This window comes from Natator depressus, chromosome 4 (genome assembly GCF_965152275.1).
Source record: "Natator depressus isolate rNatDep1 chromosome 4, rNatDep2.hap1, whole genome shotgun sequence".
Taxonomy (NCBI): Eukaryota; Metazoa; Chordata; order Testudines; family Cheloniidae; genus Natator; species Natator depressus.
The window spans coordinates 122,584,824-122,610,223 of record NC_134237.1 but is presented as its reverse complement, the minus strand read 5'-3'; the positions used below and the strand labels follow the sequence as shown (position 1 = coordinate 122,610,223).

General features: G+C 41.4%; 1 protein-coding gene across 2 annotated transcripts in view; it reads left to right on the top strand.

The window, feature by feature from the left end:
• NAT8L (N-acetyltransferase 8 like) overlaps positions 1-25,400 on the top strand; it is a 60,737-nt gene that overhangs the window by 3,903 nt on the left and 31,434 nt on the right. The window lies entirely within an intron of this gene.

Below are 25,400 nucleotides of genomic sequence, written 5' to 3'. Positions count from 1 at the left end.
TAAATATGTTGTTAGGGTCTCCTAAATGCTCACTAATAGAAGGTGGATTGTCACAGGAATCTGTCAAAGAAACAGAGGAAAGGGAAAACCTTGTTTTTAAATTATATATATTTTTTGTTTTAATTTATGATAGGCACCAATATATGGGGATATTTGAGTTCCCCTTGATATCTAATATGGGTGATTAATATTTGAGGCTACAAATATATTTCATTAGTGACTGGTTAGGAGTGCAAAGCTAATGGCCAGTAACTTTCTGAAGCCAGGTTATTATTGCTACTGTAGACTTTTTTTGTAATGTGTTTTCATTTTCCCCCTGCAACATTTCTGTTCTGCAAGTGCAAGATCCTCCTACTGGCCATTTCTAGAGGATTAACATATTATAGTACAACAACCAAGTACATTTTTTCTCTTCATTTCCAACATTCAGTATTCTTTAAAAAAATTGTTCATTCTGTAATAAAAATATTAATACGCCTTTGAACAATTTCTTTCAGATCTTGTTTCTCATCTAAATACATTAACTGGTTCTCACAAATATTATGTCTGGTTCTACAGTGTCTAATTTAAATTGGGAAGATCAGTGTTTTATAGCAATTGACTGATTTGGGGCTGATGTATAGTGTGCATGTAATTAAAATGTCAAACTTCATTAAAGGAGGTGCTACCTTAAAAATAAGGGTTAAAACTGAAAAATGTTTAACCTCTGCAGTGGTTATTAATGAAAGAAAGTGTGGGCTCTTGTGCAGCTTTTTTGACAAGTGATCTGGAATTCTTGACAAAGGGTATAATCTGAATTTGAAAAGTGTTTTTAGACATGCATCTTTCATTAACGCTTGTGAGTTGTATGGCTAATGCTCAAGTTATGAATCTCAATGAATATATTTACAGCATTAGTATGTATAGAAAATTAAGTTAGAAAATGTACTCAGATGAAGAATGAGAAACTTCAGTAGTTATTTGCTTTACATTACTGCAGAGAACAAGTAATCAGTGCAATCACATTCTCGCTATGAATGAGACGCATCTGATTTTTACAGTGTTAAACTCTGCCTTTATTTACTGACATCATGGGTCATTCAATTTTGGAATAAACTCATGGAGTTCCCTCTTGGTTTAATCTGTCAGAATTTAAACACGAGTAGGCAGGGTTCAAATGTGCCTTAAATGGCAGGTTTACGCCAGATTTATAGTATCAGTACTGCTTATTAAAGGGTTGCTCATGTCAGAAGTGTTGAACAACTTGGCACAATTCATAGCCTCTGCTGAGGAGAGCTTCAGGGCCAGAACGGGATTGAAACTGCAGGTCAGGATTGAGGCTTAGTGGTGAAGCTACTAGGTGCAAGCTTTATTATATGTGTGGGGAAGCTTCCAATGCACCTCCCTTTTCAATGTGGAACCCTATCTAATGCTAGCTGGCCTCCATTTTCATGAGCATCAAATTCACCCTTCCCTCCTATTCCCAAAACATATACAGCTTTCAGTTTCACATTCCCTCCCTTTGATTTAAGATATCAAGACGAACTGTCACTTTTCCAGCACTGCCTTGAATCTGGTAGGCTTCTGAGATTGTAAAGTTTGCTTACATCCTGGAGGTGGCTTGGAGTGTGGATGAGTAAGTCAGTTGTATGCTAAGCCAATTATATTCTATCAGTTTGCACAACATGCAGACGTGATGATATACAAATTCCAACCACAAGTATTTTATTCCTGATAATCTGCTGTTAGGACACAAGCCACAAATTATTACAGTGCTCTCAAATGAAAAGTGCTGGCTCCCTGTTACAATTTGTACAGTACTGACAGCAACTACATAGATAATTTGCTAACACCTTTTCTGAAACCAAGGTGTGAGTGAATTCCCATAAGTTTCACAAGCTCACCAGAGTCTTCTGTGTTCTCCATTATTTTGCTTAAAACTGGATTTAAATCCCTTTATTTTTCCATGAAAATATTCCTGTATCATTGGCAGACTTGCAAACCTTTCTCTGCAGGTATGGAGGGAATACATGCTGTCCTCAGGACTGAGTGAAAAAACACAAAAAAATGGAATCCTAATATTTGAGTGGAACATAAACATCAAGACAGATAAACGTTAAGCCTGGGATTTTCAAATACTTGGTTCCCAACTCCCATTAAATTCAATTAGTTGGATGCCTAACTCCCTTTGGCTCCTTGGATAATCCCTATGTAAGTGTTTGCTATTTTTGAATTTGAACGTGGAGGATATGGGGACACTGCTTGTTTCATACAGTGGTACATCAGAAAAAGGACAGATGGCCAGTCTTGAAACTGCTAGAACCATAATGTCTGATCATGTTGCCATTGAAGAAGTTTTGCTATTAACTTTGATGGGATCAGGATTATTTATTTGTAGTGCACTAGCTCCTAGAGGCCCTAATGAGGAGCAGAGCCCGGTTGTACAGTGAGACGTACAGACGTGGTATATATGGCATTTGTAGGCCAGATATAGCAATAGCCCACAGTGAACAAATATGACAAAACACTGTTTAAAAATGACCCAGAAGATCTGATCTTTAGGGACTCAGTAGGCAGTATATGGGGTCACTTTTACAGACATTAACCAGAAAGGACACCGCTTCCAATGTGTTTTGAAATCCCAGCCAGAGTAATTACTAACGGAAGCTTTGAAGTGAATTGCCTCTGTTGCTATTTCATGACCTTTGGTATAAATGCATTACTTACTCATCAGGCTTGAAGACCCAATGTTCAGCAATTCTTTGCATTATTGGTGTGTTGAGTTATTTTTTCTTTCTACATGTTTTGTAGAATAGCTGTTTCTTTCTGATCCACTGGTCCCAAATGTATTTTAGTTATTGCTGGTTTTTAAGTTTTCTCTAGTGCTCAGATACTTGGAGATGGGCTCTGTATACACAGATAAATACATAATGCTGACTGGAGTTTTGCAGAATTAGATTTGACAAAACTCAGTTTTTCAGTTTTCTCTCTTACTTGCCCCATTATTTAGGGCCTGATCCAGCAAAGCACTTATGCACACACTTAACTGTAAGCACAGAAGTAATCCAATTGACTGCAACTGACTTTAATAGGATACTCATATGTTTAGTACTCTCCTGGATTGGGGATTTAGTGCATAAGAGCAGATTATTAAAACACCCTGATGCTGTAAGTAATCTTGTCTTTCTAATTTTAAAAATGTGAAAAGACTAACATTTCATGTTTGAAATCATAGCATTGACACACTCTTCCCAGATACTAAGAAAGAGTAGTGGGGAAAACATTACAGATGACGGGGCATCATTGTTAATTGTGAGTGACTTGGATTTTAGTGTAAAGAAATTAATCTTTATTGCCTGTCAGGGAAATGGATGAGCTGAATTTTTGGAAGTGACTAGCCTTACATTTAATGATAGATTCACTTATCTGTCTTTAGAAAATTTCTGAGTCTAATGTTGTCATGTGTGGGCTCTAAGATGTAATTAAGTTTTTAAATCAGTAGTTGCAACAGTGAGAAGTTAATTTGAAATTGAACCCTGCCTCTAGTAGTTCTTAACATAAATAAGATGTGCACAGCTGGATTTTTGTGTACAGTACTTTTGTGGTATGACAGTTTTATTGCCTAATCAATTTCACAGTGTCTTCTTAAGTTTTAACTGTAACATTCTTTCACAGTTTTGATGTTTTGTATATTTTTGCAGTGGCTCAGGATTCTTCAAAGATTGGGATCTAGACTGGAAAACCAATGGAAAATTAAGTAGTTGCCACTAAAAAGGATGATCACTTTTAAGCCAAGTAAATCTAGCCTTTTTATCATTTGAATTCTGGTTAAATGTGTTAAAATCTGACATTAGCCTGGGTATTTAGGATTTTTCTGTATTCTGAGTGGCTGCAACTTAATATATGGAGTCTTATTAACTGATTCGAACTGGTGTAAAAGGCTGTGAACACACTCCTGTTGCAAAAACAAAAGGAGGACTTGTGGCACCTGAGAGACTAACAAATTTATTTGAGCATAAGCTTTCGTGAGCTATAGCTCACTTCATCGGATGCATTCAGTGGAAAATACAGTGGGGAGATTTATATACATAGAGAACATGAAACAATGGGTGTTATCATACACACTGTAAGGAGAGTGATCACTTAAGGTGAGCTATTGCCAGCAGGAGAGTGGGGGGCGGGTGGGGAAGAAACCTTTTGTAGTGATAATCAAGGTGGGCCATTTCCAGCAGTTGACAAGAATGTCTGAGGAACAGTCAGGGGGTGCAGGGGGCATAAACATGGGGAAATAGTTTTACTTTGTATAATGACTCATCCACTCCCAGTCTTTATTCAAGCCTAAGTTAATTGTATCCAGTTTGCAATTAATTCCAATTCAGCAGTCTCTCGTTGGAGTCTGTTTTTGAAGTTTTGTTGTTGAAGAATTGCCACTTTTAGGTCTGTAATTGAGTGACCAGAGAGATTGAAGTGTTCTCCAACTGGTTTTTGAATATTATAATTCTTGACGTCTGATTTTTGTCCATTTATTCTTTTACGTAGAGACTGTCCAGTCTGACCAATGTACATGGCAGAGGGACATTGCTGGCAGATGATGGCATATATCACATTGGTAGATGTGCAGGTGAACGAGCCTCTGATAGTGTGGCTGATGTGATTAGGCCTTATGATGGTGTCCCCTGAATAGATATGTGGACACTTGATTGGTCACTCGATTACATACCTAAAAGTGGCAATTCTTCAACAACAAAACTTCAAAAACAGACTCCAACCAGAGACTGCTGAATTGGAATTAATTTGCAAACTGGATACAATTAACTTAGGCTTGAATAAAGACTGGGAGTGGATGGATCATTACACAAAGTAAAAGTATTTCTCCATGTTTATTCCCCCCACCCCCCACTGTTCCTCAGACATTCTTGTCAACTGCTGGAAATGGCCCACCTTGATTATCACTACAAAAGTGCCCCCCCCCCCGCTCTCCTGCTGGTAATAGTTCACCTTAAGTGATCACTCTCCTTACAGTGTGTATGGTAACACCCATTGTTTCATGTTCTCTATGTATATAAATCTCCCCACTGTATTTTCCACTGAATGCATCCGATGAAGTGAGCTGTAGCTTACGAAAGCTTGTGCTCAAATAAATTTGTTAGTCTCGAAGGTGCCAAAAGTACTCCTTTTCTTTTTGCGAATACAGACTAACACAGCTGCTACTCTGACTCCTATTAGATTGACCAGGAACAGGTTTAATCTAAAGTGAAGTAAGCTACTCTTAGATTGAAATGACAGGAGTTTATACTGGTTTATCTAAACCATTTTAACTGAATTTATTTAACGAAACTGGTGCAGGCTTTCAGAGTGACCAGCTCAGTCAGTGACTAGATTGTGATCTTGTCTTACGTGTCCAGGCAGGAGAGTAAGAGGACATAAGACCCCACCCTCCTGAATCCAGGTCTGGTGCTGAGCACAGCCCCTGCATTCCCTGTCCCCTCCACCCTTTTCCCTCCCAAGGAAATGGGCAGAGCATGTACCGCTGCCCTCAATGCACCAATGGGCAGAGTTAGGCTGGCACAAGGGGGAAGGTAAGTTGCACCCTGTATGCAAGAAAAAGGAGCAAGGGAGAAGTGGTGACTCAAGTACAATTTCTTCCAGGTCTCTTCCTTGAGTGGCACAGCTACACAGGGCAGAGCCCCAGAGAGGTAGACCCCTGTCCTACTTCAGTGAATTTGATAGAAGTTTTGCCAGTATTGTGACTTTATTTTAGTCTAGCTGAGATCAGAAATTTGTCCAGTGAGTTTATTTGTCAGTTAACTAAGGAGTGGGTCAGTTACACAGAGAAGTATTGGTAACTTATTTTATCTCGGAATTTTCTTTTTGGTGGCCTCTTGTCTAGCTAGAGATCAGAGAATTCTGTGCTTTATGCTGTAGTTCTAGGGCCTGCTTCCTCTCATCTTACAATGGGTTTATGCCACTGGAACACCATTTGCCTCCTTACCAGTTTAGAGAGTTCAGAACCTGGCCCCTTGATATTAAATGAAGGGCCCCATCCTGAAAACATTTGCACGTGTAGGTAGCCCTGTTGCCTACAGTAGAGTTATGCTGGGTATGTCTACACAGCAAAGAAAAACCCACGACTGGCCTGTGTCAGCTGACTTGGGTTGGGGGCTGTTTTAATGCTGTATGGACTTATGGGTGTGGGCTGGAGCCTGAGCTTTGGGACCCTCCTACCCCACCGGGTCTTAGAGGACCCTAGAGGGTCTTTTATGTTGAGAAGTCAGATCTTTAAAACTATTTTGAAACCCTCACACAATTGCTTTATTAAAGAGGATGAAGGTAGGAACACCTGGAGTTAAAATTGCCTTATATTTTCCATTATAAGGCTCTGTTTTCAGTTGCTTATAACTTTGCGCAATTTAAACTGTTTGGGCTGAAATTTTCCATGCTGTGTGGGTGTCTGCCTCAGGTTGACAGGATTTATGTATTGTATTTTTCTTTGAAAAAAAATTAACAAAAATGGGTCAGCTGAGAAAAAAATGTTTTTGCCCATGTTAACAAATTGGTTGTAAGGATTTCCTCTGAGATTGTTGTATAACTTCATTGGTGTGTTAGATACAGAAACTCTCATGGCTACCACCGTTAAAGTGTTATTTCCTTTGAAATGCCATATCTTTTTAATTGCCCACCTGAGCATGAAAAAATAAAGTCCCCAAAGTAAAGGTTGAAATACTGCAAAATTTGATGTCATCTGTTCGTTTTACCTAGCTAGTGTGTGGGGTTTCTTCAAGAGCCTGATTGCATATGTGCAAATGGGACAGAAGTGCATTATCAAGCTCCATCCCTCAGCTTTGTCTGTCTGTTCCATTTTTGCTAACAGGAAGGGTATTAATGTGCAGAATTCTGCTCTTGAATATGTATATCCATAAACTAAAAGCAGATCTCACTTGAGATGTACCATCTTTGATAGTTTCCTGTATTAACATTAGATTCCTCATGGTACATTTTGCAATATGCAATAACAAATTATTTTTGTGTTACTAGAAAACCTGGATTAAAATATATATATAGCCCATAATTGTATATGTGTGTGTGTGTGTGTGTGTATATATATATATATATATATATATATATATAATGCAAGAATATATTAAATTAATAATGGGATTGGTGGGTTGTGATTTTTTGAATCCAATAACAAGCCATATGTATCAGTATTATAAGGTTTTTAATAGCCCCCCCATATATAAAAGTGCCATTAATTAAACTGTCATGCTGGATGTTGCAAGTGGAGTAAAGTAGACATCAGCAGTTACTCAGAGGTAATTATTTTTTCAAGACTTTCAAACAAAAGCAACTCAAGGACATTTTAAAAGTAAAATTACGGTAGCATCATTCATTTCTGTTTGCTCTACATCTTAGAGTAGCTTTTAAAAACACTTTGATTTCTCATAATTTTTTCTGACTGCATTCTACTAGCCAGCTTCTCTTGTGTGTATTAATGTACATCCTAAGGGGCCGTGTGGAAATATAATCCCGAGTTTGAAAGTGAAGCATTGGCATCAATGGCTGCAACCAGTGTCTGGCTCTTTTTTCCCAGTTGCATGTTTATGTCCTCTTCTCCCTCTTCTCATCCCCTTGCCTAGGAATAATTGCCAAAATGGGTGCCTAAAGTTAGGTTCCTAGCCTAAGATTTTCAAAGAGGGTCTTAAAATGAGGCGCCATGCTTGGGTACCTAAATAAGTGGCAGAATTTTCAGAAGTGCTGACACCCATTGAGACACAACTTTGGATTTAGGAGTCTGACTTTTAGCTCCTGTTTTTGAAAATCTGCACCCTTAAGAGCCAGATAGGCATCTCAGTGCTTTTGAAAGTCCCAGTGGGTGCCTATCTGCTTCTTTAGGCGACTTAATACCTTTGGAAATCTGGCCTTACATCCTTATTTGGTACTTAAATAAGAGTTCTGATTTTCAAAAGTGCCAAACGCTATTTGTTCCCATTGACCTCAGTGAGAGGTAATGAGTGGGTACTCAGCACCATTTACATATAAGATGCCTAAATAAAGATTTAGGAACCTAAGTTTAGGCACTTATTTTTTTAAAATCTTGGCTGTACTGTTACCCTGGTTGTACTGTCCATGGCTGTCTCTAACACAGGATTTCTTTTTGTATTGCAGTATTACTGAAGATTTTTTTAAAAATCATAACAAAGCTGTGTACTGCTACATCATCAGATGTAACCCCAGACTGCTGCAGGGGAGAGCAACATAGCCGAACATTTTGTCAATACCTGGTTCTGTAGTAGTTAGGAGAGCACTGTAAAGCCTTTTGTTGTGCTTTTTTTTTTTTTTTTTTTAAAGATCTAAGGAATAAAGTGGAAAGTTCACCAGTGGTTCATAGCATAGTTTTAGTTTTTTCTTGCAAGAAGCAACGAATTACTCAGGAATCTTGTTCTGACAAGTGCTTAGTGAGATCATTCTTTAATCTTCTGATCTAAAACGAGCAAAAAGTGTTTTCTCCCCCCACACACACACATCTGTTATTCCTATTCAGTGCCAATCATGATACAACTTTTGCTAATGGCAAAATAAAATCACTAAAAAGCCTCAGTTATGTTTTATATGAATAATTTAACATTTAGAAAACAGTTAATAATGCTTAAATAAACGATACAGATATGAGTGGCATGTGTCGTAGATGGTTACAAGCATGTGATTCTTGGGCTTAGGGCATATCTATACTACGGGCACTGCAGTGGTACAGCTGCTGCTCTGCCACTGTAGCTCTGTAGTGTAGACTCTTCCTATGTTGACAGAAGGGGGTTTTGTGTCCGTGTAGGTAATCTGCATTGACCATTGACATAGCTGCATCTACACTGGGGGAAGGTTGGTTTAACTATGGTGCTCTGAGGTGTGGATGTTTTACTCCCCGGAGCAACATAGCTAGTTTGATATAAATTTTAAGTGTAGACCAGGGCTATAAGGGTATGTCTAAACAGCAAAAGCTGTGTGCAGGCTAGCCTACTTGAACTCCCTTGCATCCAGCTAGTGTGGGTACCAGTAGCACAACATGGGTTTCAGAACGTGCTAGCAAGCGGCGTATCTGTCCAGGAGCTGTGCCAGGCATGTACTGCCGATGCTGAAGACTGCACTGCCCTGTCTTCACTGCTGCTGTTGCCTGCACTAGCTGGATTCAAGTTAGCTCGGGCAGGCTAGTCCATGCATAGCCTTTGCTGTGTAGACATACTCTGTTAGATGATTATAAGACATGATTATAAGCAGCCTGTTGACCTGTTGGACTCTCACAATAAGTTGATTAACCATTTATTAAAACATCTGCTAATCATTTAATCTTTTTATAAGCAATTTTTCAATGTATCATCAATATAAAATGTGACCAACATCTCTTTTAAGAATGGAAAGTGTAGAAATACCTGGCAGGAAATGACAATTCTGCCTTCTTACGGGTGTGAGAGCTCCTACAATTTAACAGCAAGTTAGGGTTTGATATATTTTTAAGCCTAATTCGGCAAGTAGAAAAATATGAATTTTTAAAAAATGGATCACAGAAAAGATTCATTTAGCTTTGTGTATTTTAAAAAATCAACTGAACAGGACTTTACTATTGGAAAATATGGATTTAAAACACTATAAAAGTTCCTGAAATATAAAGCAAACAACCATCAGGCAGGTTTTTTTCTTTTTTCTTTTCTGTTAAAGTGACTGTGGCTTGTGTGAGGTACCTAACTTATATCAGTGGAAACAGAGTTTTCTCTCTCTCTCTCTCAGAGAGACAAAGAGAGAGAACCAGAATCACAAGTTGCAAGAATGGAAGCTTCTCCGGCTCTGTCCCATCAATGTACTTTTGAATCTGACTTGGACTCCAGGGTGTGAGTACTTACCTTTCTGCATATGCAGTTGTAGGTCTCACTGCTAGTTGTCCTGGTGGTGGTTTTGTGATGGAACAGCTGTCCGCTAGAAAGTGACCACCACCACGCATCTCATACAATAGAGATCTGAACAGCTATTATGTAATAACTTGGTAGTAGTGTTGAATTATTGGTGACTCGTTACTAAGTCTTTGGATTATCTTCTACCTGTCCTTCTTTTTCTTCCCTCCCCATCCCCCAGTGCTTTCAGTGTATGATCAGCAAGTTATGTCCTACTAGTCAGCTAACATAGACTGCACTACAACTGTGTCATACTGTAGGCCACTTGCATCTCTAATTTCTATAATTCCGTTAGGCCATTTTGTCCATCCCCATGTCATGTTCTCCAGTGAATTTGGACTTGTTTTGAACTTTTTGTAACTGTGGGGGTTTCCCACATTTTGTTAGGGTAACTGTTCCAGAGCCCAGGAAGTTTCTCCCTGCTTTCCCCTCCCCCCACCTTTCCCACCAAAGGTCTTCCTTTCCTTGGAGTTTACAATGTTCAGATACTCGAGGATGCTTATTATAGTGCCTCTTCATTTATGTGGAAAATGAGAACATCCAGAGTTATAATAAATATTTAAAAAAAAAACTACCCCAACAATAGACAACCAAGAGGTCTAGAAGGGATATAAATCCTCATGATTCAGAGCATAAAGCAGCCTCTAACACATGGAGGTTAGGAGGACACTTTCCTTGGAGACAGTTTAACTGCAAACAGCCAGAGTTTCTTGCCCCTTTCTCTAAAGTGTCTGGTGCTGGTCACTGTCAGATAGAGAACACTGAACTAGACGGACCACTAGTCCAATAGAGCATGGCAGTTCCTATGAGAAGGATCAGTGCAACCAGAACTATAAGAAGTGGTTCTATAGGACATGTAAAATAACCACTGAAATCAAGACTGCATAAGAGACATGTCTCATGGGATGGTTGTTGGTTTTATGAGGTTAACAGGTACTTACCATGCCAAACCTTGCTTAGCTTATGAAATGTAGAAAAACAACAGTCAATTGCAGTAGAGCTGTAGGCTAGTGGATATTTTGTTCTTTTCAATGATTCCACCAGAGAACAAGGTAACAGCATCAGAAACACTGCATAACACTACTAGTGGAGCCCTGGAGAAGCCCCTGACCATCTAGTCTTCCAAAAGAAAATAACATCAATAATAAAATAGTTCTGTGCAGCTTTTGATACCAGCGAGACAAAAAAACAAAGTAGAGCACCTGCCATTTTCAGGCACTAATCCGTCCAAGCACTAACCAGGCTTAAACGGGCTTAGCTAAAGAGTAAGCCATTGTGGCACTATCTGAGTTTATAAAGCTAGTGGTATGACACTTTTATAAAATGCTGTAAGGCTGAAAACCAGGGGATGTTAGTGATGTAAGAAAAGGGCGATTTAACAGTCGTCAGGTGGAATTAAAAAGTCCAAACTGTTTAAAAGATGTATTCTTTAAAGTGTCATTTCAAACTTCTCCTGCCTCTGAAGTCAACTAGATTTACTTAATGGGTCTGGAAGAAAAATCTGGTTGTGGTTCAGAACCTGCAGGTGTTCTGAGGGTCACATCAAGCTGTGTCTTTCAGCATCTCAAAGGCCCTGGTTTTCATTCAGGAGAAAGGCTCTGAAAATGTTTATCCAAAAACTTCACTTCTGGGCTGAGACTGAAGTAGGAGAAAGTTCAGATTAAAGGCCTAATTCAGCAAAGTGCTTAAATCCAGTTGTTGTCCGTGAGAGTCAAGCTCATGCTTCGTGCTCCTCTGAATAGAGATGGGATTACTTGTTTACTTTAGGGTAGGGCATTGCTGAATCGGGGCCAACATTTTGTGGAGGTTTTCTTCTTTTGTTCTTGTCATGTTTTTGTGGCCATGTCTATACTACAAAGTTAAATCGACTTCATGGAAGTGGACATCAAGCCTCCGATTTAAGCCAGTCAATCTTGCATGTCCACACTAGGCTCATTGTGTCGGTGGAGTGCATCCTCACTAGCAGGGCTTTCATTGACGCACGGAGCACTGCACTGTGGGTAGCTATCTCACAGTGCACGTAGCCAGGTGGAATTTTGGGTTGGCCTTGCAATGACTTATGGGACCAAAACATTGGTGGTTATGGGAACATTGCGTTAGCTTCCCATGATGCACTTACCTCCCTTCCTCCCTGAAATCAACAGCAAACAAGCCAAGCCTTTTTTGTGTCTTTTTTTGTAAGCTAGGGTTACCCGCGCAGACACCATAGCACAATAAGCATGGACCCTGCTCAGCTATACACTATTGTTGTGAGCATTACAAATACCTCGCTCCTTATCCTGCAGTATTTACACAGCCGATGTAGGAGCCGCCACACGGAACAGCGTGTTGCCATGCAAGGAGTCCTGCTGGAAGACCTAGAGCAGAGCAATTCGCAGTTGCTGGCAACAGTCACACCTCACCTTGACACGGTTGAGCATCATTTCTGGGCCCGGGAAACAAGCACTGACTGGTGGGAACGCATCATTATGCAGCTATGGGATGACGAGCAGTGGCTGCAGTATTTTTGAATGTGTAAGGCCACTTTCCAGGAACTGTGTGAAGAGCTTTCCCCAGCGCTGAAGTGCAGCAATACCAAAGTGAGAGCTGCTCTGACAGTGGAGAAGCGAGTGGCGATAGCTCTGTGGAAGCTTGCAACGCCAGACTGCTACTGGTCAGTGGGGCATCAATCTGGAGTGGGTAAATCTACTGTAGGATCTGTTGTGATCCAAGTTTGCAGGGCCATCAACAGAGTTCTGCTCAGAAGGGTAGTGACTCTGGGCAACATGGAGGACATAGTGGATGGTTTTGCCGCGATGGGGTTCCCTAACTGCGGTGGGGCGATAGATGGAATGCCTAGCCCTATCTTGACACCAGACCACCTTATCAGAGTACATAAACCGAAAGGTGTACTTCTCAATGGTGTTGCAAGCAGTGCGGGATCACAGGGGCCGTTTCACTGACATCAAAAGGGGATGGTCGGGAAAGGTGCGTGATGCACGCATCTTTAGGAACATAGTTCTGTTCAGAAAGCTGCAAGCAGGGACTTTCTTTCCAGACTGCACAATAACCATTGTGATGCTGAGATTGCCTGGCAGCCAATTTTGAGCTGCCAGACACCAGGGCAAAAAGAAAAGCACATCAAGGGGCTCTGTCTCCGTGAGGCTTTGAAAACCAGTTTCAGCAATGGTCCAGAGTAATGTGACAGAGTAATCTGTGATGTTCCTTACCAAACTGTCCCCTCCAGTGCATTTTATCCCCTGTAAACTCCAAATAGTTTGTTTTTTAGAAAAGCGGCACCGGGCTGGGCAGAGGGAATGGAGAAAAACAGGAAGCCGCCACCCTCCCCCCCCCCCCCCCTTTGCTTGCAATATACGGTGATCCCTTCCAACCACAACCACGGCAGCTTTGGGAAAACGTAGTTGTGTGACCCAGATTTCACCAAACGGGGCAGATTATTTGTTGAATTGTTTGTGGTTTAAGGGATAGCATTCAAAACTTCCCGTTTCCCCTAGGTGACCCTATGCAATGTAACTCTCCTCAGGGTAACAGAGGCGGCAAGGGAGCAGATGCTGCAAGCATCTGGGTACAGATCTGGTCCTGATGCTGCAATGCTGTGTGCTGCAGTGATGCCAGCAGAGTTAATACTGGAGTGGCGCGGGAAAGTGTCCTACCGTGGTGGACGAAATAAGGCAGCCCTCCTCAGAAACCTTCTGCAATGGATTGCAGAGTACCTCCATCAACGCTTCCTAGAGATCTCCAGGGAGGATTCCCGGGCCGTCCCCGTGCACATAAACAGTCTTTTTCGGAGAGCACCCTCTGCGTAGCTGGAGTGGCCTCCACTACACATACTTTTTTGTTCACATTAAACATAAAAAATAACAGCATGTAACCCCTCGAGTTTGATTGGAAATGTGTACTCACCAGGGGTGCCTTCCCCAGCCTCTTGCTCTGACACCAACTGATCCTGTGAAGGGATGGGCTCCAGGGTTAAAAACAGTTCTTGGTGATCGGGGAGAATGGATCCTCCGCTTGCCTGCCTCACATTCTCCTCCTCCTCCTCTTCTTCCTTGTCAACAGTGTCCTCATTGTTGCTCGAGGTCACGCGGGGCTCCTGGGAGGTATCCACGGAGCGTTTTGGGGTAGTGGTGGGATCGCCGCCGAGAATCGCATGCTACTCCTCATAAAAGCAGCATTTCTGTGGGGCAGAACCAAAATGACTGTTCGCCTCCCTTGTCTTCTGGTACACTTGCAGGGTCTTTAACAGGGAAGCAACTGCTTCCTGTGTACCTGGCTGACGTGCAGTGGAGTTTTGAAACCGCTCTCCAGAGCGGTCACAGTGGAGCACTGTGGGACACCTCCTGGAGGATAATTCATTCAAATTACACAACGCGGTGTCTACACTATCTCCATGGATGTTGAATCAAGCGCTACTCCTCTCATGGAGGTAGAGTACAGAAGTCGACTTTACAGGCCACTTAGGTCAGCGGGAGGGACTCGGCAGTGTAGACACATACATTATTAGGTCAACTTAACACTGCTTAGGTTGACAAAAGTTTGTAGTGTAGACCAGGCCTGTAAGTGACAGATGGGGGATTTATATAGAAATCTTGTTTCAGCATCACCATACAGCATTTTACTGCAATGCTGGAATAAACATATCTTCATGGGACTGCTTTGGATTCTTATCAGCGCCCCTGCAATGTGTTTATTCTCTCCTTCAGGAGAGCCCAGGTCCTGGCACACAAGAAGAGACAGTTGGTCCAACTAATTCAGTATCCTATCTTTGACAGTGACTGAGAGCGAATGTTCATTCTACCATGCCTAAGCATGAGACACCATAATGTCTAAGCCTAATGTTTTAGAGGAAGGCAAAAATCCGTCATAGTGCATGGGACTGGGGAAGTCTTCCTGATCCTAAATGCTGTTAAATTTATGCTCTGATTCATTAAGATCGTTATTTCTCATAAACCTAGCTAGTGTAACAGCTGATGCTAATCTCATTCGTGAGTCTGGTCCTCTTTCAATGCTTACTCAGCTGCCAGCCTCAAATATCCCGGGGAAGGGCATTCCACGGATTGAGTATACTCTGCATAGAAAAGTGTTTCCTTTCAGCAGCCCTGCTGCCTCTAATTGCATTCTGTGTTCCCCTCACTCACATAATTAGGTATAGTGGAGAGGCGTGGATACACCTGGGTATTTGCTATCCCACATTGACTTGTTTTACATTCTTCTCTCAAGTCCTCACATATCTTGGTTGATCTTTAATCTGAAGCTACTGCTAATGAAATCCTGTCAACATGTAACTTGATTATAAATGTTGCTATATTAACATTACAAAGTTGTGAATAATTGGACTAGATTTATAGGATGACCTTTTGGCCATAATGGTGTGGTCTGAGCATATAACAAAAGAAAGGGTTGATCTCACTTTTGATCAGGGATTTCTATGTGTAATTTTTATTAGGGCTGTCAAGCAATTAAAAAAACTAACCACATGATTAATCGCACTGTTAAACAATAATAGAATACCATTTAAATATTTTGGATGTTTTCTACATTTTCAAATATATTGATTTCAATTACAACACAGAACACAAAAGAGTACAGTGCTCACTTTATATTTATTTTTTATTACAAATATTTGTGCTGTAAAAAACAAGAGATAGTATTTTTCAATTTACTTCATGCAAGTACTGTAATGCAACCTCTCTATCAGGAAAGTTGAACTTACAAATGTAGAATTATGTACAAAAAAACCTGCATTCAAAAATAAAGCAGTGTAAAACTTTAGAGCCTATAAATCCACTCAGTCCTACTTCTTGTTCAGCCAGTCACTCAGACAAACAAGTTTGTTTATATTTGCAGTAGATAATGCTGCCCACTTCTTGTTTACAGTGTCACCTGAAAGTGAGAACAGGCGTTCAAATGGCACTGTTGTAGCCACCGTCACAAGATATTTATGTGCAAGATGCGCTAAAGATTCATATGTCCCTTCATGCTTCAACCACCATTCCAAAAGACATGCGTCCATGCTGATGATGGGTTCTCCTCAATAACTGTCCAAAGCAGTGCACACCGATGCATGTTCACTTTCATCCTCTGAGTCAGATGCCACCAACAGAAGGTTGATTTTTCTTTTTTTGGTGGTTCAGGTACTGCAGTTTCCACACTGGAGTGATGCTTTTTAAAAACTTCTGAAAGCATGCTCCACACCTCGTTCCTCTCGGATTTTGGAAGGCACTTCAGATTCGTAAATCTTAGATTGAGTTCTGTAGCTATCTTTAGAAATTTCACATTGGTACCTTCTTTGCATTTTGTCAAATCTGCATTGAAGTGTTCTTCAAACAAACAATGTGTGTTGGGTCATCATCTGAGACTGCTATAACATGAAATATATGGCAGAATGTTGGTAAAACAGGCATACTATTCTCCTCCAAGGAGTTCAGTCAAAATTTAATTAACACACTTTTTTAAATGAACATCATCAGCATGGAAGCATGTCTTCTGGAATGGTGCATACAAAGCATGAAGGGGCATACGAATGTTTAGCAGATCTGGCATGTAAATACCTTGCAATGCCGGTTACAAAAGTGCCATGCAAATGCCTGTTCTCACTTTCAGGTGACATTGTAAATAAGAAGCCGGCAGTATTATCTCTCGTAAATGTAAACAAACTTGTTTATCTGAGCGATTGGCTGAAGAAATAGGACTGGGTGGACCTTGTAGGCTCTAAAGTTTTACATTGTTTTGTTTTTGAGTGCAGTTATGTAACAAAAAAAATCTACATTTGTAAGTTGCACTTTCACGGTAAAGAGATTGCACTACAGTACTTGTATGAGTTCAGTTGAAAAATACTATTTCTTTATCATTTTTACAGTGCAAATATTTGTCATAAAAATAATGTGAGCACTGTATACTTTGTATTCTGTGTTGTAATTGAAATCAATATATTTGAAAATGTAGAAAAACATCCAAAAATATCTAATACATTTCAATTGGTATTCTGTTGTTTAACAGTATAAGTAAAACTGATTAATCAATTAATTTTTTGAGTTAACTACGAGTTAACTGCGATTAATCGACAACCCAGATTGTTATTTAATGTTAGTGCGTCATACAGAGCAGATCTGTAGCCTGTGCCTAGCCTGAGAGATGTTCATGTATTTATGGATGCAGCATTCTCTCCTGAATGACATCACGCTTAAAATAAATGAGCTAGTGTCATCCATGGTGTAAGAGGGGTCAGTGGAGTTACAGCAGGGATGAATTCGGCCTGATCTGCCCAAAGAAGGGTGGCACATCATTCTCAAAAACAGCCAGCAGTAATATGCACGTAGGCCTGATTCACTTTTTGTGTTACTCCAGATTTACACTAGTGTAACTCCATTGGTTTCATGGGAGTTAGATTGGAGTATTGCAGGGATAAATCAGGCCCATGCTTTCCAGAGAAACTGCTCAATGGGTTCTTTACTTTTTGTGGTGCTATTTCAGATAGGCGGAGATAGAAGTACTTGGGAGTGCAGGAGGCTTTGTGTTCGTGAGTCACGTAATTCACGAACGACAGAACAAGGTGAAGCTTTGAGTGATTTGCTGCATTGTTAAATCATACCACTGTTGTAATGCTCCTATCAGCAAGTTGTTGAATAAATGGGCTAAATTCAGCCCTGGCATAAGCAGATGCAACTCCACCAAAATAATCTTACACCATGGATGGAATTGGCTGTATGTGGTAGGTATGAATATAACAATCCCCCAGGGACTCACTGTTTACAACGGATCCAGAAAAGCAGGCAGACTGCAGTCAAGAGGGTGTTAGATTACAGCATGGAGTGAGAGAGATCAAAGAAGTTGAGAGATAACCAAGGAAGGATGCTACAATTAATGAATTGAATTCATAGGGTGTTTTCAGCTTCAATGGAAGAGACCTTGGGTTTATTCTCCATAAGAAACCAGTGTGACTATTTCCTGCAATGTTACTGAGCTTATTAATGGACATTAGTGGCCTGATTTTCAAAAGTGCTGAGCACTCCCAGGTACCACTGAAGTCAACAGGAACTGCAAGTGCTCAGCACCTTGAAAAGTCAGGCCAGAAGAAAGAATTGTATTGACATACTCAGGGCTTCTTGGCGGCATTGCCTTATGTTATCCATTTTATTTTATTTGTATTCATAATCATGATAACTGAGCGCCATATACTGTTACTGAGAATTGCAGCCTTATCTTGGTAGGTTGTTCCACCAGGAAGCACCTCTAATGTACAAAGCTGTGTATGTGGCTGATTGCTTCATTGTCAGCTCCATTGTTCTGGAAGAGTACGTGTGTGCTGGTGGGTCGAGAATGGAGAGTCACTGTTGTGGGCTGTGTTTAAGTATTTGAAGACCTTAAAGTCCATGGCCTTGAAATGGCACAGGAAGCAAACTGGGAGCCATTGGAAGGTGCAGTGGATTGTCTTGCTCAGGAGGTGGGCAAAATTGCATAAACTGGTGTTTCTGCACAGCTTCTACCTCCCAGTTGCAGAGGTGACTAGCATAGCACATTCTGGCTAGCTCTTCCCCACAAAGGGGAAGGGCATGTTTTCCTTGCAAGCTGTAGACAGAATACTGCAGTTCTCATCACTCTTTCTACCTGGGGGACCAGGATTAGTAAGGAGCCTGATTAGCCTCAAGACTATGTAGTACTTTTGTGAACAGAAGGTGGGTCCTTCAAAGGAGGGAGGGGCTGTTGTCTTGGTTAGCTCATCGAAGTGCTTTCCCCTTTCTGACAGCATCATTTCAGTCTTTCCTGGACTTACTTTGAGCTATCTACTCTTTATCCAGGTGTTCTTGTGTTAACGTGTTTGTGTCTGCAGATGAGGCGATGTGGCGCTGGGTGTCATCAGTAGGTAGTAGCCAATGAAGCCTGTAGTCCTGTCTGTGTCTCCAAAGGGGGTTCATATCGATATCGAAGCAGAGGGGGGACAGTACTGATCTGTGCAATAAACACACAGATGAGGGCCCTCAAGGATGAGAAGCAGTTGTCTTGGGGCTGTATCTGAGAGAAATGCAACAAAGGATCATAGTGCTGCACTATACAAATCCAGCTAGGTTTCTCCTTTCTACAGTGTATTGTGGCAGACTCCATATTTTGATATGCGATGCTGCACATATTGGTATAACTCCATGGTATGAAATGTGTGATCTGAGTGTTGGGGGTGGTTGATTTTTAACTGTCAGCCTATTTAATACTTGCTTGTATTTCATGGAGGGTGTATGTATGTGTCCACACACACAGGTTGCAGTTCTGAGCTACAGTGCCAGAAATAGGGGGGAAAAATCATTGCCCAAGGCTGGTTCTAGGAAACCAGCTACGTATTTTTATTTTGTAGTTTGTACTGAATCTGTGGCTTGAGCCATTTTTTTTCTGACTGTTATTATAGGAACAGCCCTCCTGGGTGAGACCAAAGGTCCATCTAGCCCAGAATTCTGTCTTCCAACAGTGGCCAATGCCAGATGCTTCAGAGGGAATGAACAGAACAGGGCAATTATCTAGTGATCTATTCCCTGTCATCCACTCCCAGTTACTGGCAGTTAGAGGCATTTGAGTAACACATCCTTCAAGGTGGTTTTTAAAGCTGCTATAACTCCACATCACTGATGGTTGTTCACTCCAATGGATTATTAATAGAGAATAGAGGCTGGGGGCAGTCTTATGTTTTGTATTAGCTGAAAGATGTCATCCTGTTTTAATTTGGTTTAACTGCAGGAAGAAATGCAAGCTGGCATACAATGCAGCATGAGCTTTTCATTTTTAGATTAAAGAAAATGCAAAAGTAGGTTCTCCCTCTGCAGTGAAGCAGCCAAAAAACTTCAGAACACTCAAGAAAGTAAAGCTGATAAACTAATAAAGATAAATGTTGATGTCAAAGATTTTTCAGGGCCCTGGTGTTTGCTGTATACCATTAAAGTGTCATTTATTTATTAACTAGCACCTGTTACTGTAGTAACTAGGGTCCTGATCTGAAACCAGTTCAAGTCAATGGGTGTTTTTCCAGTTACCACATTGGGAGGGGGAAAAAATAATGATGTCCAGATCATTCAAACACTTTACAGGTAAATACGTGATTCTTTCGGTTAGTGGTACTTGTTTGCACATATTTGTTTGGAGGGCTGATCAGTGAGTGCAATAAAATGTATATGAGTCTTGTCAAAGTTGAGAGAATTTACACCCAATAAAAATGAGACCATTTAATTAACAAAAAAATATAGAGGGGCCCCTCCCTGCATTCACTGAAGTTAATGGCAGAACTCTTACTGATGCTGGTGGGAACAGAAGTAAGGCCCATAATGAACAACAGCAAAAATGTTAAAGTTCTAACTTATTTTAATACGCAAAATATTTAGTTTGTTTCTACCTGGCTGGAATTGGTTATTCTGTCCTAAAACATCATTTTATGCCTCATATTAGATGTGTGTAATCTAGACCGTACCGCTAAAGTATCTTGGACTGTGTCCTGCTCATTGGGCAAGTCCCATTGGTGTCCACCAGAGCTGGTCAGGAATTTTTCAATGGAACGTTTTTTTTGCAGAAACGTATTAGTTTTGATGAAACTTTTTTGTCAACAGGGTTTCTCAGATCCAGGATAGGTTTTTAGGTGGGAGAGAGAGGGTAGCCTAGTTGTTAAGGTATTCATCAGTGATGTGGAAGACCCAGGTTCAAGTCCCACTGGGCTATCAAGTCATTTTCTCTCTGAGTCTCATGTTAGAGCTGTTCCACTTCATATAAATAAATATTCATTGGGGTAGAGCAAGACTGACCATATAGTTAGAGCACTGACCTGGGATATGGGAAACCCACGTTCATGTCCTTTCTTTGCCTGACATTGAGAGCAGGGACTTGAACGTGGGTCTCCCACATCCAAGGTGAGTTCCTAAAGCACTGGGAGCTGGGTCTCTTGTATGATTTTTGTCTTTCTCTCCCCAAAAAAAAAAAAAAAAAAATTAAAAAGGTCTTGGTTTCACCCTGATGTGGAATGGAAACAAATTCTGAAACCCCAGTTTTTCACGAACTGGAATTCTTGCTTTCTGGCCAGAACTAGTGTTACCAGAATAAGTTATGTGAATAAGGTGAACAGGATTTGGACTGATATATTTTGTCCAAGGTTTTTCTTTGTTGATGATTAAGGCATCTTCTAAACTAAGACTAGTTCATTTGATTATTGTTTATTGTCTTTATAACAGTAAAAGTACACATTGTGATAAAAACCAGTCAGTTTACAAATAAATCTAGATGTTCTCTAATTCTCTCCTAGTTCTTTCAATCTGTGGAAATTGAATGATGCTCATCTATGTTTAATACATCCAGAAAGCAATAAAGTCACAGTAGTAGATTTATACAGGATGGTAGAAACCAGGCATTAACAATGTTCATTTTATATAGTTCTCTTAAAAAACCCAAAACAGCAACATAAAATTTATTTTGTAAACTAATAGCATGAGAATCCAATGCTTAGCAGCTGCCTTCCAGAATTGGTACTAGGAAGATAGTTTTATATCTGGAATGTAACATATGAAGCGTGGCTAGATTTAGATTTTTTTTTAAGCACCTGCCTAAAAATTATTAATTTACAGAGGGTCTGACCCTGCACTTCATTAGCTTCACTGAGAATTTTGGATGTGTAAGGAATACAGAATCAAATCTCTAAACTGTCAAATCTTTTCTGCAGAACTAAGTTATAATAAATCAGGTGTCTACCTTATTTGACCCTTCTATTTATACCTTTCATGATCAAAATCTTGAATTCCCCCTCTCCCCCCTTTTTGGTAGACTTTTGGAGACGAAGCCTGCCTTCCCTCCTGCTGATGCAGCCCCATTGATTTCACTGAGGTTATATAGTTGGTACTGATGACAGCATTTGGCCAATATTGTACATTTTGGAATTCCATGCTTTATCAAACGCTTCAGCAGGCTTTTAAGCCTACATTTAAAGCATCTTCAGTTTACTGGTTAACTTCAGTTGCTCATTGAAGGGGTCGGGGGAAGCATGCTCTGCCAATCCACGGCTCCCAAACGTTATGGTTCACGTGCCATCGTCTTAAATTGCGAGTGGGTGGAACATCAAGCTCCACTCTCTGCCACAGCTTGGGGAGCCCTGCTTTCCCTCCTGTAACTGTTAGAATGAGGGATTGTCTTTACACACAACGCTAAAGCGGCACAGCTACACCAGGGCAGCTGCAATGCTGCAGGGCTTTAGTGAAGACACTGCTACGCCAACGGGAGAGCTTCTCCTGCCGGCGTAGTTAATCCACTTCCCTGAGAGGCAGTAGCTATGTCAATGGGAGAAGTCTTCCCGTTCACATGGTGCTGTCTACATGGGACAAGGGCACGATAGGGGATGGATTTTTCACACCCCTGAGTGACACAGTTACACCGACATAGGTCTGTAGTGTGAACCAGCCCCTGAGGGTTTTCTAATCATTTCTCAGCAGACAGGCTGCAGTTATTTATTTCTGGCTGGCTGATAGGTGGTACCTTTTTTTGGTGGACTACATTGCTGATTTCTTCTGGTTTTCCATTAAATTCTTTCAGCACCACTGCACAGTGCAGAATTTGCACAGAATTAGTGTTCTGCACAGAATTTCCTTTTCCTCTGCAGAATTGGTGCTGAAGAGCTGCTGGCTGCCACTAGGGGCTGCTGGAGCCGGCAGAGCCCAGCTTACAAAAAATACAGGACACTGTATGGGGGAGGAAGGAGAGGGGGAGTTGGAGGGCTCTAGGCAGCTGCAGTTTCCGGGTCGTCCTGAAGGAAGAGGTGACGTACAGGAAAGTACATATAAGCCCAGGACCCAGCATCCCTGGACTCTGGGGGTGGGAGGTGTGGGTGTCTGGGTTCGGGGGCACACCGTGGCTGGGCTCTGGGGGTAGTGAATGTGGGTGTCTGGGTTGGGGGGCGCCCCATGGCTAGGCTCTGGAAGGGAGGGGATGCAGGTGTCTGGGCTCGGAGGCGCCCCGCGCCTGGGCTCTGGGGAGGAGGGGATGAGGGTGTCTGAGCTGGGGGTGTCCCGTGGCTGGGGTCTGGGGGGGAGAGAGTATGGGTGTGTGGGCTGGAAGAGGTCCCACAGGTAGGCTCTATGGGAAGGGTGTGGTGTCTGGGCTGGGCGGTGTCCCATCTCTGGACTCTGTGTGGGTGTCTGGCCCTGTGGCTGAACTCTGGGTGGGAGGGGGTACGGGTGTGTGGGCTGCAAGGGGCCTCATAGCTGGGCTCTGGAGGGGGAGGGGGCAGTAAAACAGGAACTAGGTAGAGTGGGTTTTTTTAACTTTCTACTCTTGGGGGAATCTTTTTTGTTGTCTATATTGTTACACTCACAGTTGCTTACAGGTATTCTGAAATAAATTACCAAAATGAAACTCGCATGATTATATAATGTTATTTTGACAAATAAAATATGCAGAATTTTGCTGAATTTTAACACATTGTTCGCAGAATTTCTCCAGGAGTAACTTATGTGCATTCCCTTATGTTCTGGCCAGCGCAGCTGGTCCGCTATGGTGTGGAGAGTATGCTGCACCTTTTAACGGGGTGTTGCAGAATACGCTGTCCTCTACAGAAAGGTACCTGGGCCATTTGGCTGCCTCTTGGTGCTTCCCTTGAGATGGTGTGGCTTTGCACTCCCTTTCCTACAGCCCAGGCCTTTAAAGGCATAATCTGCCATACCATCACCAACAAAAAGGCCAAAATGCACGTTTTAAAATTCCTGCTATTTGCAATTCTAGATTTCACATAATCAGTGCTTCATCAGAGCCTTATCTCCACTCTGCTGGTTACATCTTTTCAATTGAAAAATGTTTCCAGCTGTCTCGTTAGGGGCCTGATTCTGGTATGTGCTGAGCAGTTCCTGAAAGTTGCTAAGCACCATTCCCTCCCATTGTTATCAGTGTGAGATGAGGACACTCAGCATCATGCAGGGCTGGGCCCTCATCAAACAACTAAATAGTAAGATGCAGAAATGATATGCTGGCACTGGGCTGATTGCATTCATTGTTGGCTGGCTGGGATGATTTAGTTGGGGATTGCTCCTGCTCTGGGCAGGGGGTTGGACTAGATGACCTCCTGAGGTCCCTTCCAACTCTGATATTCTATGATTCTATGATTCAAGGGTCTAGTCTAAGTAATGTCTTTGGGCCCACTTTTCCTTTCACTTACTACAGTAACTCAGCTGTAGTCAGTGGACATATAGGAGTGTGAAGCTTAGAGGAGAATTGTGTCCAGCATTTCCATTATTTTAGGGCTACTTAACCTAGTGGTTAGTGTCTTCTGCTATAAATCTCCCAATTCTGCCTTCTTCCCATTGTCTTCAGCTGGAAGATGTTTGTGGGTAGGATTTGGCCTTTGCCGCTTCAGAGAGTTACAGAATGAGCCTTGACACATGTAGTTTCAGCTGTGATGTGTGGGGTTTTTTCTGGGCAAATAAGTATTTAATAACTATAATTTACAGATTAACACACAATCTGAAATCTTGAGAAATTAGCTCTCTGTCTGTGTGTGAGAGTGAGACTGACTCCTGGGACAAAACAAATTAGATAAAATGGCAAGATGTTCTTGAAGTATGCTAATTACTTCGGGGGCAGTTTGAGAAGAGGAGCAAGTATTGTTCGGTTGATTCTCTGACAACTGCAATAAATCCAACCCACCCTCACTTTCTGCTCAACCGCACTGGTAATAAATTCTCTCCCAAATAGCAAGCCAAAGGAAAAGCCAGATTAAATAAATGCATCATCACTGTATGAAAAAATATGTAGAATTCATAAGGATGACCCAAGTGCAACAGTTCCAAGTTCCGTAGGGGTCCCTGAAGGATAACATTCCCCACCCCCTCTCTCTGTTTTTTTTCTTTTAAAGAGTCATTCACTTAATATTTTCTCAATACTTAGTTGAAGATTAAATATGAATGATAGATATATATTTCTGGCTAATATTTATTCCATTTTTTAAAGACTTATGTTAGAGTGGTTGTCTTGCAATGCCTGGGAACCTCTGCTGTTAATCTCCTTTCTCATATTTAAAATGCTTGTGAATGAACTTCTAGGTGAAGAAAGTGATTGACTTAGCGTGACTGGCTGAAGCCATAAATAGCACACCCAGGTATTGTGCAAGCTACTCACACCTGAGTTGGATCTGCAACAAACTCTGACACAATGTGGTGAGTTTTCACAGGAGGCCTGGGCTCAGATGCTGACATGGAAAAGAAAGGTTCAGACAAAATATAATCATGAGAGCAGCGCTAGTGTTCTGCCTCTGGATTGGACTCTCTTGGGGCAGTTTTCTGATATGCAGGGAGATGATTGAATCTTGCAATGCACTGGCTGTAATACTTGTAATGTAGGGGATGTTGTGTATGACTGAGGTGAGTGATGGTGAACACTGGCAACTGTCCCATAGAGGATATCAGCCCAGAGCATGTTAACAGTTTTCATTTTGCTCAAGTGACAGAGGCCTGTGTTTGAGGAGCAAGGACAAGAGTTCAA